Genomic DNA, 12,798 nt, shown 5'->3' on the forward strand with positions numbered 1-12,798 from the left:
GCGAATGCTGTCCATAAATTTCTCTGATCTTTTCCTTTCAAGAGGAATAATCACCAATGAGCAGCAGTGAAAAGTGCAGATGGCTTGTAAAAATAAGTATAATGTGCATTTATAAAGTAAAACGTCCATTTGTCATGGACAAGAGCTACTAAAAGAAACTTGGTGAAGCAGGCTGGTTTTGCTCAAAGGTTTTGTTCTGGTCAACATGATGAGAATCTGACTGTCAGAAGACAAAATGTTCTTTCTTCAAGCAGACCTTTACATTGTAAAAAACACACTCTGCATTTCAGAACCACTCCTTAAAGCAGCCTAAACTTCCAGGGTGTTCAGAACATTTCCAGATAAGCAGAGAGACACTTTGCAGGTAAAACATAACAGCAATTCTTAAAAAGCAAGCTTGTCTTGACTTTTCATTCTCCTAGTAAATTAATTGGTTGTCTGTTTTCCTCTCTTTTTTTTTAAGTGCATGTTTCATTAATTAAGAAATGGTTTAGTGCATTTCTTCCATTCAGACCACACAACAAATATTTAATCAATGCAATATCTGGACCATATTCCAGTAAAATAGCCATCTACGGCTTGTAGGAACATTAGGACCTTTCAGAGCCTGAGGTGCACCCTTATATGACAGATTTTCATTCTACTCTAACAAGCAGTGATGCCATCCCACAGCTCTGCTTGCGGTTTAAATGTTAAATGTCCCCAACCTACTCTCTGCTAGAGGTGTGCCCATGTATCAGAGCCATGTTCCTCCTGGCACTGTGCACATGTGTGGTGGCTTTGCTGGAGAGTAGCAGGAGCAGGGAGAACATTAGGAGGCAAAGTTACCAGCAGCATTCATGATGGGTAGTTTTGAATCCTTGCTTACTCATACCAGTACCAATGGACGCTTGCTTGCTTGTTTTTCTGCTAATTTCAGTGATGTAGGACCAATACAGTATATCTATTGAAGTGTGAGTTGATCTGCAGTTGATTATCTCCCGTAAACATTTGCGGGAACTATGAGATGGACAAAATCTTCATGCATCTCTTTGCTTTTCAGTGTTCATCTGTTGCTGATGGTAAGTAATCTTGCCATTTCGGATTCATCTCATCTGCCTGTAAATATTGGAAAGGAGGTCTAAGCTCCAGGACAGCCACCTGCATCCCTTCCAGCAGCAAATGGCAGGAACACATGTTGCTACAGGGTAAAATATGTCTCCTGGGCCAGGATGAATTGCCAAATGCTGGTTGCTGTCTATTATTTCCATTGGCTACAGAAGTGTGAGCAAATAGCTGAAACCAGCTAATTTTTAGATAGTTGAAACAAGGTGAGAAAATGCTACCCTTGCAGCTGCATCTGTTTCGCTTTTGAAAGATCTGCTTGATTTTACAAAACATAAGCGAGATTCTTGCTTTCAGGACACAGCCAGGAAGATTAAAGAATAAACTTCCTTCCCCCATTGGCACACTGTTATTCTTCCCCAGCCATCTACTGATCTGCTGTTTTTTTTAACCTCCTTCCTGCAAAGCACCTGGCAGTGGGCACTCTGAGGTAGCTGAGGGGTGGAAATGAACCTTTGCACAGGTTCAAGACAGCAATTCAGCAATTCTGCATTCAGCAGTTCTCACGTTTGAAATGAATACTGAATCATGCACACTGCTGAAAAGTTTACATTTGTCTGTTCCTTGCCTTTCCTCAATTACCAGTTTGAAAGAACATCTTCTGTTCCACCCATCTACACAGCGGGGAACCAGCATAAAACTTGTGTTATTCTGTTTTTCCTTTGACTGGCTTTTGCTTTTAACAAGAGCAGCACATGCAAAACCCTATTCAAGGTCTGGTGCTCTATTTGTGTGGCAATCCATAGCAGTCCTGAACTAGAACTGCAAACTAAAAAAGAAACCCTGTCAATTAACATCATTGCTACCAATTACACAATGAAGGAGAAAAACCCTAGTCTTTTAAAAATAAGAGTAGTTGTTAACTGCAATTAATTTTCAGGACTCTCAGAGGAATCCATACCAGAAAGCCATATGTTATAGTACACACCTAATGCTGGAGAGAAATTGCCTTTTACACATATTTACTGTGTTCTAACTATTTTGCTTGTACAGCAGGGTTTGGGTTGGGGGAATGGTTTGGGTGTGGGTTTTTGCTAATGTAAACCTAAAATTAGCCTAGTTTGTATTTTAATTTTAACCTAGAACATTGTATGATTCCACCTCATGTTCTTACTTGTATTTACTTCTTTCTGGCTGAAGGCAGGTGAAGGGAGCTGGGGAGCACACAGGGAGGGGGACAGGCACAGGTCCACACCAGGGCTGTTCTCTGCTGGAGAGAAGAGACGGTCAAAACTGCACAAGTGTCTGACTGGCTCCTCACTGAACAGTGTGATTTAAAAAGCATTCCAAGAGGAGCTACAAGGAATTAAAAAACCACTGAGCCTGAGTGCTCTACCAGGCTAACTCATGGAAATGATTACCAAAAAAAACTGAATCAACAAGTCTATGGGCAAACATGGTTGAGCAGGAGACTGTTAATGTAGCTCTCGTAGAGAAAAGTCTCCACCCAGATCTGTGCAAGCTCCTGGGAGACAAACCATGGCAAAGCATTTAGTAATCATCTTACCCAACCTCGTTACTCATGTGAAAAACAGTCCAACGTGCTTTAAGAGCAAGGAGGAGCACAGCAGGTAAGTGGTGGGAGGGAGGGAGGACTGGTGCAAAGCCAGTGCTAAAAGCAAGGAGGTGGTAAGAGAGGGATTCCCAGGAGAAACTGGAAGCAGGATTGTGTAACGAGGTTACCACATTGCCATGATGAAATAATTAAAAGCCATGGAGATCATGGTATGGACACTGGAATAGTGAACTTGGTTCTTAAGCTTCTTAATGTGATCTTAACTATCCCAGTGTCACTTACGCTCATATGCACAACAGGATCCTTTAATTTTATAACAATAAATGAGTTGTTAGCTGGCCTCCTCCTCTGCTCCCTGGTAATTTAGATTAATAGCATTTATGTGTTTTCTTTAAAGAAATTATTATCGGAGCTTTCTCATGGTACCAGAGGAAAGATGCCTATTTTTCTTCATGTTAATACTATCATTTTTAAAAGTCTAAGATGTTTTTTATTCACTTGAACAGGGAATATGAATAGGAAAAGAGAATTGCATTTGCACTGCATAAAATAAAGACGAAATCACTTTTGTGGATGCTTGATATACACTTAGCAAGCATTTTTAAAATTCCCGTATTCCCAACATGTACGTATGCACATTGAGGATCACTGGCTTGTTCAAAGGACAATTTACTTCATTATTATTTATACTGTTTGGCTAATGAAATTATCTGCTTTCTTTTCCTTCCAGTGAGATTCTGGGTAATCTGAAAGGCTCATAGTGATACATTAGTTCCTGTGGAGGTAACTCGCTAGTCATCCAGTACTATGAGCTTTCTTATGCCTTTCCCCTACAGAATAAGATTTGTATGCCCAACATTAAAGACAATTGCATTTTTAGCATAATTTGCAACAGCTCAGTCTTTATCTTTTGAGGGTGCTGGTTCAGTCCCATAGGAGAACTGTATATGGTCCTTTACATAATATGGAAGATGCATTAAAATCCTGATAATTAAACCCAATTTTATAAATGCAGAAATAAAGTAGCCTACTTTTTTACTAGCTCTGCAATACTAGGTACAGTATCTTACCCATCATTTGTGCTTCAAGTCCACAATGGTGATCAGAAATCCCAGCAAACCGAGAGGATTTAGCTATCACAAGCCAGTGGCCTGGTGTATTCAGAGCAGTATCCAGGGAGCAGTTGTCAGTGGTGAGTGTGCAGGATGCAATGGCAGGACCCAGGTTGTACGGCTGGACGCCTCCTCTTACAATCCTTTGGCACATCAGAATGGGACTCTCTCAGCTTTTTCATCAGTGGTAAAATGAAGAGGTGATCTGATTTGCTAATTGTCTGGGAAGAGGAAAGAAAACAACATTGCTACAATTTTGTTGAACAATTTGATTTTCATGACCTACATATCCGTTTTGCTAATTAATTCGCATTCCCAACTGTCTTTCACATTCTCACTCTAATAATTCAGTGTCTTTTAAAATTTTACTTTAAAAAAGCAATTATTTTCTTAGCTAATTCTGGTTTCAAATTTGGGAGCCAGAGATGACTTAGCATGTCACTAATATCCCTCAACATTCCTCAGTTTTCATTTGGCCACTGGGGAATTCTTTATTGGCTGAGTGTCAGGTTTTAACTACATGGCTTTGTTGGAAAAGCTGTTTTATTTCAGTCTTTTACCCTTCTGATCCACATAAACAAAACTGGAAAACAGAACTGCTATTTGAAAAACAGGTATTGGAAGACAACAGTGGCAGTTCACATATGTTTTGTATGTCACTTAAAAATCACATGGTGGCCAAACTTGCAGCATCGTATTGTCCAGAACACCAAACCATTAGGATCACATTCTGGAATCGTGCTGAAGGAGTTATGATACAGTTTCTCTGACAATTGCTATGTACAATTAGGTTATATTTCATTTAAAGAAAACACCTAGCAAGATGAATTCTGACTCCAATCACATTAATTCACATTAAGTAAGAGTTTTAATTATATTAAAAATTATCTAGAGATGCAGCAAAGTGCTTAATTCACATGGCTTGGTGGAGAAGTAGGCTACAGTCTGTTTTATAAACCTCACTTCAACTTACTTAAGACTGGCTCATCTTTCTTTTCTCCAGCCCTCTCCTAAGCAATCCTAGCCCGTTTCAGCCTGGCTACGAGCTGTATGGTGATGAATGCACAGTCCTGAGGCTGAGCAAATGCAGAATCAGCACAGAGTCAGGGCTCTGCTAACCTGCTGGTTGGAGATGGTACTTTCCCAGCAAGCACAGAGTGAGATCATGTCTGCTCATAAAAATGTGTAGGCAGATCGCTAGATATCAAGGTAATGTCAGTTATTCCTCCAAATTGCTGGCACATACAGTGAAGCAGAGATTAAAAGCAAATCTGGCCCTAACACTCTGGTTTTGTGTTGTGCTGTTCAGGGCTCAGCAAATGTTCTCGGTCAGCAAACCCATGGGAAATCTACTTACTCTGGCTACCAGGCCCAGGACCATAAATCATTGTACTAGAGATAAGTAGCAGTGAAAAACATCAACATTATTTAGCATTGTAGAGAAAATACATTTGCTACAGGGATGAAACATAGCTAACGGATTCAGGATATCTTTGTGTCATGGCAAACAGAAGCTGGGCTGCGTATGGAAGTACATACGTAAGATTTCAGTGAGCCAATTCAGTGAGAGCTCCCTGTTGTTTTATCAGCTTGCCGTGCTTCCTCCAGCCTCCAGCTATGGATTGTACTTCTCTGGAGCCCCTGAAGAACATTTCTGAATGTGGAATCTTGGTGGGAAATGGGGCATCGATTCTTATCGATCCCCCGTCTGCACCTCCATCCTGGCTGGCTGACAGCATCCCCAGGGTATTCCCAGTGCTGCTCTTGTCCTAGAGAGCACAGACACAGCAGAAAATGCCATCCGTCTTACCTAGAACAAAACAAGGACAAAATGTTTCCCAGTTTACTTATGTGAACAGCACAGCACCTTGGTAATCAGTAGTTTAGGGATTTCTCATTCTGCCAGGTTTATTGAATATTAGTGATGTTGAGGAATCCTGCTGTGAATAGCTGAACACAGCTGCAGTTGTTTATCAACAAAAATCTTCAATCTAGGTCAGGCACATCAGATTAAAAAAAAAAAAAAAAAAAGGTAGTTTATCAAGCAGTACTGGGTAAAATACAAGTCTTGAAACAAAAGGAACACAGGGGAAAGCTACGATGCACAATATGAACGTATAGAACTTGACCTTTAGACATCATTTAATGTCTCTGTGAGGCATTCCATAACGTTTTGGTAGCATTAATGCCACAATATTTGATCTTTTTGCACAGTAACAATCATATGTTAACACAGCAAACAGTTTTGCCCGGTAATGTTTTCTCCTAAGATTTTCTCCTAAATCGATATTTACATAGGTATCTTCTTCAAAGTCCTCAGACAGGGAACTAACAGCAACATTGTGGATTATCTCAAGTGAAACCAAGCCAGTCCCAGTTTTTACATGGATTCAAAGCTTTTTCCAGGTCCTGGTGTTTTGCATTTTTTTCTACACCAACCTACCAATCACAAATAAAAAGCAGCCCTAAGCCACGCCTGACAATACAATGAGATGTTTACAAAAATAATGAGATTTTAAAGTAACTCTCCTTGGGGTTTGGCCAGGGAAATGGCCCTGGAATGCAGATTTGCAAGCCCTCCCCACCAAAGAGTAGGCAATATCTGTTCGCTTTTAGTTTCCAGAAAAATGTTTTAAGTCTGGGACTAAGGCCAGATGTGGTCACAAACAAATTTGGGAAGGTGAACAAATTGTTATTTGCTGAAAATAATTGCTTCCTGTTACGATTACCATAGCAATTAACATAATTCTTTATAATGCTCTTGGGAACAATAAAGTTAGTGGAGAGGAACAGCAAACAAATATCTTTCTCTGCTCTAGGAAACAGATTAGTACCAAATCTGGTTTGTTACATGGGCAGCAGGAGAGTTGCTTTGTCCTTAGCGCTTCACTTTCTTGCTTTTAAATGCTTGGCTTTAGTCAAAGTTACAAGAGACAATTAAGTTGTTGTTACTTAGCAACCATGACTGGGTTCAGGAGCAGAGCACTTTGGAACAGCCAGTACTTGACTCCTAGACATCACCTCTCCAGCATACCTGGGATCACTCACTTTTGTTCAGAAATGAGGCAACAGGGGCACAGAAAAACAGTCCAAGTACCTATAAAAGTGTTCATAGCCCATATTTCAAACTACTAGAGGAGCTTCACACTCCCCTGGTTTCCCGCCATACCATCACCCAAACAGACGAGTTTCTGAAGAAATGTTTGAGACAGGAAGGACAGAGGGGTCTAAGGGCATCTCAGGCATCTCAGTGCTAATGTCACCAATGTCAACTGCAGCGAAACACCTATGTCCTGTGGGTGTCCCAGTGGACCTCTTCTTCTGTGTGCTCCCATGTATCACTTAGATGCTTTTGAGTTTCAAGGAGGTACTTAGTATGTCCTTAGATGAACAGGAAGTTTTGAATGAAAATATTATTACTGTAATTGTACATTTCCTGTAAATTATGGGACTTTGGTACTTCAAAAGTGGTAGCTGCATCAGACATTGGTGAGAAAATGTTATTCCTTTGTATAAAAGTCCTTCAAATAACTCCTTTTCCCCTCTCCCCAAAATTCCTAACTCAGTGGATTTATGAAAACCTCACAGTTCTTTCTCTATCTACTCTTGTAACACACTGGACAGGCTGGGGAAAAGAGTATGGGGAAAGGGACCATGCAGCACCAAGCAAAACAGAGCAGACGTTCTGGCCCAGACCTTGATACATAACCACTCTGCAAGTAATTAAATATGTGCTAAGAGTTATTTGAGAAAATAAAGCACAAAAGACAGAGAAGTGACTAATTTAGAAGGATCATAATACTTAGTTAAGACTCAAGGCATAATTCTGATAATCTTCAGAGCCGTTCATACAAGGGGCTCTGAAAGCACCAAGGCCAACTTTGACCGGCGCGTATGAGGCAGCATCAGGCCCCTCCTGCTCACAGCTGGCAAAACCACTCTCAAATCACAGATGCAGAGTGGGAGGCTCAGGGTCACGCACCAGCATCCAAGGGTGACTCAAGTGTGTATTTTCCTAGGAGTTTAAGCACAGGCTTCAAAAATGTTTGGCAGATATTACAAGAGCTCCCAGTAGAAACAGAAGGGCAGCATAGCTGGTCTCAGAGCACTAACGGGTGAAGAGGCTTTTGCTCTGATATTCTAGCATCCAGATAAACTGTGTGGTTCTGGAAGGCTGAACAGATGTAGCTGAAAGTACCAGTAGCCAAGTATTTCTCATTACTTTTTCCTGTTGCAATGGAAAATGGAGGAAATTAATTTGGCTGGGGCATGCGATGCTTGCCTGGTAGACCTTAAGTATTTTGTTCAGCCCCAGTACACAGGAATGGAAAATGTCTGAATATATTCAGTGAGGGTCCAGTTCTCCACTGGTCACAGCAGGCAGCAAAGCTGTGAGCAGCGGGAGCGCGGGGATGCTCTCTGTGGAAAAGCAGCTCTCTCTTGCTCTGCCACCTTGCCTATTCTCCGGCACTAGTGACCTGCTTATTGGTCCTTCCCTGGAGGTCCAGCTTCACAAACATCGTCTGCCAGGGATGCAGGTACACAGCAGAAAGGGAGTCAAGAGGTACGAAGTGGAACCTGCAGCTGTGGGTCCTTGGCAGCTGAAGAGCAATTGCCTCTCCTGAAAGCAGCTCGAAGCACCAAGCAGAAGTGATTCACAGGAAAAGCCACATTCCCTCCATTGTGATAGCGGTATCACAAAATTCTGTATTTACCTAAATCCCCCATTGCACCATCTCTAACGCTCTGTCCAGGCAAGTTCCTGGTTACATACCAGCTATGTGCATCTTGTGTATATTTTTATTCTTTACAACCCATCCACAGGTATTGTACCAAACTGCCCTGTGCTCCTGAGAACCCTTCTCCACACTGAGAGGCCTGCGCTCTTCCATTAGCCATGAAGTTCAGTGTCTCCTTATGGAGAAAAGGATTCTGAAGTGCAGGAAAGGGCCCAGAATCCATATAAACAGCAGAAGCCTGAGAAATGCTTACGGTCCTGTCAAATGACACTCTTAGGCTTTAGAATGTGATGTTCAAAGTCCCTGGGAGCTGCAGTCACAGCAGAAACAGTGAGGTGAGAAGTTATTTCCTTGTAAACAAGCAATATTTCCTGTAAAACAGCAAACACCAACAGCTAGTGGCTATTCAAGGTTTCAAGGCTTCTATGTGGCAAGTTCTTGTATTTGAAAATGAAATTAGTACAAAATGCAGCAACATTCTTGGTACATTAGACATGTATTAATAATGTTCTTTATAGAACTAGATAACATTTAAATTGCTTCTAATAATGTAATTGCACCATGAAACAACTTTGTTTCCTTATACTGAAATAAGAAACAACGATTGTGATATTTTTGTTTTATTAAGAGATACTATTATTTTTAAACTTATGCTCCTTGTTAGCACAAAATAATGGATAGGCACTGATCTAATTCTCAGGATCAATTTATGCTTAACAATACAGTAAGTTTGCTCTTAACTGCCAGAGAAATGTGTGCTCCTGGGTGTTTCCTTCCAGTTCCTTTCTTAAGCATGTGCAGCATTCCTGTCTCCTTAAAACTTGTTCTATAAAAGGCTGTTATGTATCTTTGATACTGTGGGATCATATTCTCCCTAGTCATTAGACTGGAAAGCCTATGTGTTTCCCAAACATTTGTTAAAATTCCAAATCAGTTTCAAGATGTACCTTAAAACATGTCAGAAGAGCTTAGATTCTGAAAGTTACCAGGGATTAGTCTATTTTCCGCTCAAACCCCAGTTTTAGGTACTGAACTAAATGTAGTGTTCCTGAAAAAGAAGGAAAATTTGGAAAAGTGTAAATGTTAGGGGAGGTAGGAGCCGGAAGCCAAAACTCAAAGTACTTTTCTCTGAATCATCTTATGCTGTGAGACTTGAAATCTGCACAAACACTCTTCCCCCCTGAGGCAGAAACAAGGAAGTATTTGAACTCTATATGGCTGAAAATAACTTTCCCAAAAATCTTCCACATATCTGTTGCCACGTTAGACAGCAAAAAAAGTACAGAAGTGTATGAACGTTTGGATGTGAACACTTGACGATGTGTCATGCTGCCATGTGATCTGCCATTAAAAGCAAGTTGCAAGGGCAACTGTAACGCAAGCATTGCTGAGTACAACAGCGTGAGCTTTGGTGGTTGCAGAAGGATAACGTGAAAGCAACCACTACTGAATTCTTTTGCTGCTGCAGCACATCTGCATCCCTGCTGGATCAATGAGTCCTGGATGAAAAGTTTTCCTGTCTTACCTGGTCCTTCTTTTCCTCTTTCTTTATGTGCTTTTCAAATAGCACAAGAAAACAGATGGTGTACACCTCACAGCTTTGTCCCAAATGAGCTTAAATCACAGAATTTCTTTGCGATTATGATAAAGCTGGACCTGGATGTTTATTGCCCAATGTCCTTGACAAGACATATCAACATAATTTTACAGATTTTATCTCTGGTGTAAATTATGAGAGAGACCAATGCCTCCCACAGGCTTCCAATTATTTGATTTACACTGTAGAAAGAGCCCTATCTCCATCCTTTCCCACTGTGCATGCTTACTGCTCCTCTATTTCCCTTTTCCTTTTCCTGTACGTTACTGTGTGGGATCAGCAACGGATGCTCAGCACCGTTCAGATACAGCTCAATAATCTGCCAGTGAAATCCCCCTATGCATGTTTGAATTCCCCAGTGTAACTTCCAGATTTAATTTAGTCCCATTATATCACTGAAACAGAGCTCTGCACTTTCATTATTCTCTGTGATGGGATATTTTATGCTTCCTCATGCTATTTCAAAAAGACATGCAAGCAGATGCACGAAGAATCGTGTTATGCGATGGTTTTACTGTTGGCTGGCTCATACTTAACAGTTACCTGGTGAGTTCCAGTATTATTCCACATCCCCTGTCTAAAACCAGGGAGTGATTGCTCAGTGCAACCACTTTGCAACTTCTTTTTTGTTATTATTGAAGATATTGTGGTCTTCTGAATAAGTCAGAAAATTACTTCACTGAAATGCTACTGCTACCACTGAGGAGTCTTCAGCTCTTCATACCACTTGCTGTTGCTAAGCTGATAAATATGAAATACCACACGTTGATAACCTGCAAGGTACATTATTTTCCTCAAGTAGAACAAGCTCTCCAGTTGTGATGCACTGGAGAGATCTTTACTCCAATTACCGCCCACTAACCTGCTAATCAGCAGCGAAGTGAAGAGCCACAGCCAAAAGCTGAAACCCAAAAGCTCATCAAAACTTGAAGGAAATCACTCGCATGGCTGGCATAGATTTGCTGAAACTTTATGATCTTATGAGCAGATGACATTCATGTGAGTTATTTTCCATACTGACTGGGTGTTTTAAATGCCAGAAGAAAGAACAGTAGGATACAATGGTGAATCACCACTCCTGAATGAAAAGTGGAGTCAGAGGGGAAGAGGATTCCCTTTTCGAGCACACCTCTCTCCTATTTTTGTATCAGGCTCAGTATGTTCATCTTCAGATGCAGAAGAAAGGATCTGTAGGACACATGTACTACTTTACCCACCTCTGCAAGAGATTTAACCAGACCTCATGACCTTTGTTTTCCCAGTTCCCGCCTTCCCATGGCATTGGAGAAAATAAAAAATATTCACAAATTACAGGATCTAATAACTTGCCCTTTAGAAGAATCACATTACTCAGAATAGTTCTGTACATGTAGCCATTACAGCCAACAACTTTAGTCATTGATTTCCCAACTGTGGCTCAAACTGTTATTATTACTTCTAAAAACAATGTATTTCATGAATACCAAATGTATTTCTTGGAGTTACCTGATGTCTCCCTTTAATCATGGAGAGATGCTATTAACTTGTTGCCTTTGTCATAAACAAAGCTATTTATTTCACTGGAAATATGTGGCTTTTCATTCATTATGAAGCACTTAGATACAACCTCATGTGACATTAAAGTCACTGCACCTTATCTCTCAGTATCATTAAAATATGGAATAAGGTACTTATCTCTGCTTAAAAATACAAAGAAAAAACTATTCAGCTGCAGTATTGTCTCCTCTGTAGAAAGGATTTTGGGGTGACTGATCTTTTTAGAAAACAGCAAAATGCAGAACAATATAGCATTGAAAAAAAAAAACATGTTCCTTTACCTTTTTAAAACCCAAATGCATGAATTCTGACTCTCCTTTGCACCTAAACCATCTCTTTTGCAAAACAAATAACAGGCTGATGGATGCAACCACTCTATAAAGCTCAGATGGGGTGAAAAATTGAATTTTAAAACTTTGCAAACAAGTTGCTCTGAGTCAATTTTCCCACAGCTGAATCTATGCTCTTGTCTGTTCTCATTTCCCACAGGTAGTTATGGCATTGGCAATTTCAAGTATTTCATAAATAACTTGCTGGTATGCAGCATGTTGCTTTATTTCCTCTCCTATAATTGAGTTTGACATTTTGATTCAGCATTGTACAAAGAGCAGACTCAATTTACTGAAATTTCTGTGGTCGATGCACTTAGGAGAAAATACTGATTCCATTTTGCAGTACATTCATTAAGGGAAACGTACTTACCTTACATTTGTTTGCAGAACCAAGTAGTCATTATCAGGAACAAGAGTTATATCTCGCTGTCCTCCCTGGGGTAAGTCACAGTGTTGGGCAGGGATGGTTCTGACCTGAGGCCTGGTTTCCATGAGGTTTTTCTGGTTTCCCAGGTGAAGTCCAGTCTCATGGCTGTTTGAAAGCCACCTGCAGAGCCATTTTGATTCTGTCTGACCCAACATGAACATCTGAAGTGTTTCCATCTGCTACCTACTGTGTGAAAGAAGAGGGAGAACACAGAGGCAGTGATAATGGCAAAGCACCTTGTCGTTGAAAGGTGTTACCTGTGGAATCCAGATTATTACAGTAAACATGACAACCGACAACATATAATGTTCATCAGCCAGCTGCCCTCTCTCCCCTGCTGCTTCTTTCTAATTCTGGGCCTTGCTTCAGCACACCCTTTTGGAATTGAAGGCTTAGGAGGCTCAGGATGCTGCCCCATCACCACCTCTATGCTCC

General features: G+C 40.7%; 1 long non-coding RNA gene across 1 annotated transcript; it reads right to left on the reverse strand.

Moving 5' to 3' along the window:
- Positions 1–3,696: 3,696 nt before the first annotated feature.
- On the reverse strand, positions 3,697–12,538 carry LOC139828213 (uncharacterized). Its single transcript, XR_011739587.1, has 3 exons — positions 12,307–12,538; positions 5,272–5,373; positions 3,697–3,953 (listed from the first exon to the last, which is right to left on the reverse strand). It is a non-coding gene; the product is annotated as an uncharacterized lncRNA (long non-coding RNA).
- Between the last annotated feature and the right edge of the window lie 260 nt (positions 12,539–12,798).

The sequence above is a fragment of the Patagioenas fasciata genome, chromosome 6, assembly GCF_037038585.1.
Source record: "Patagioenas fasciata isolate bPatFas1 chromosome 6, bPatFas1.hap1, whole genome shotgun sequence".
Classification (NCBI taxonomy): Eukaryota; Metazoa; Chordata; class Aves; order Columbiformes; family Columbidae; genus Patagioenas; species Patagioenas fasciata.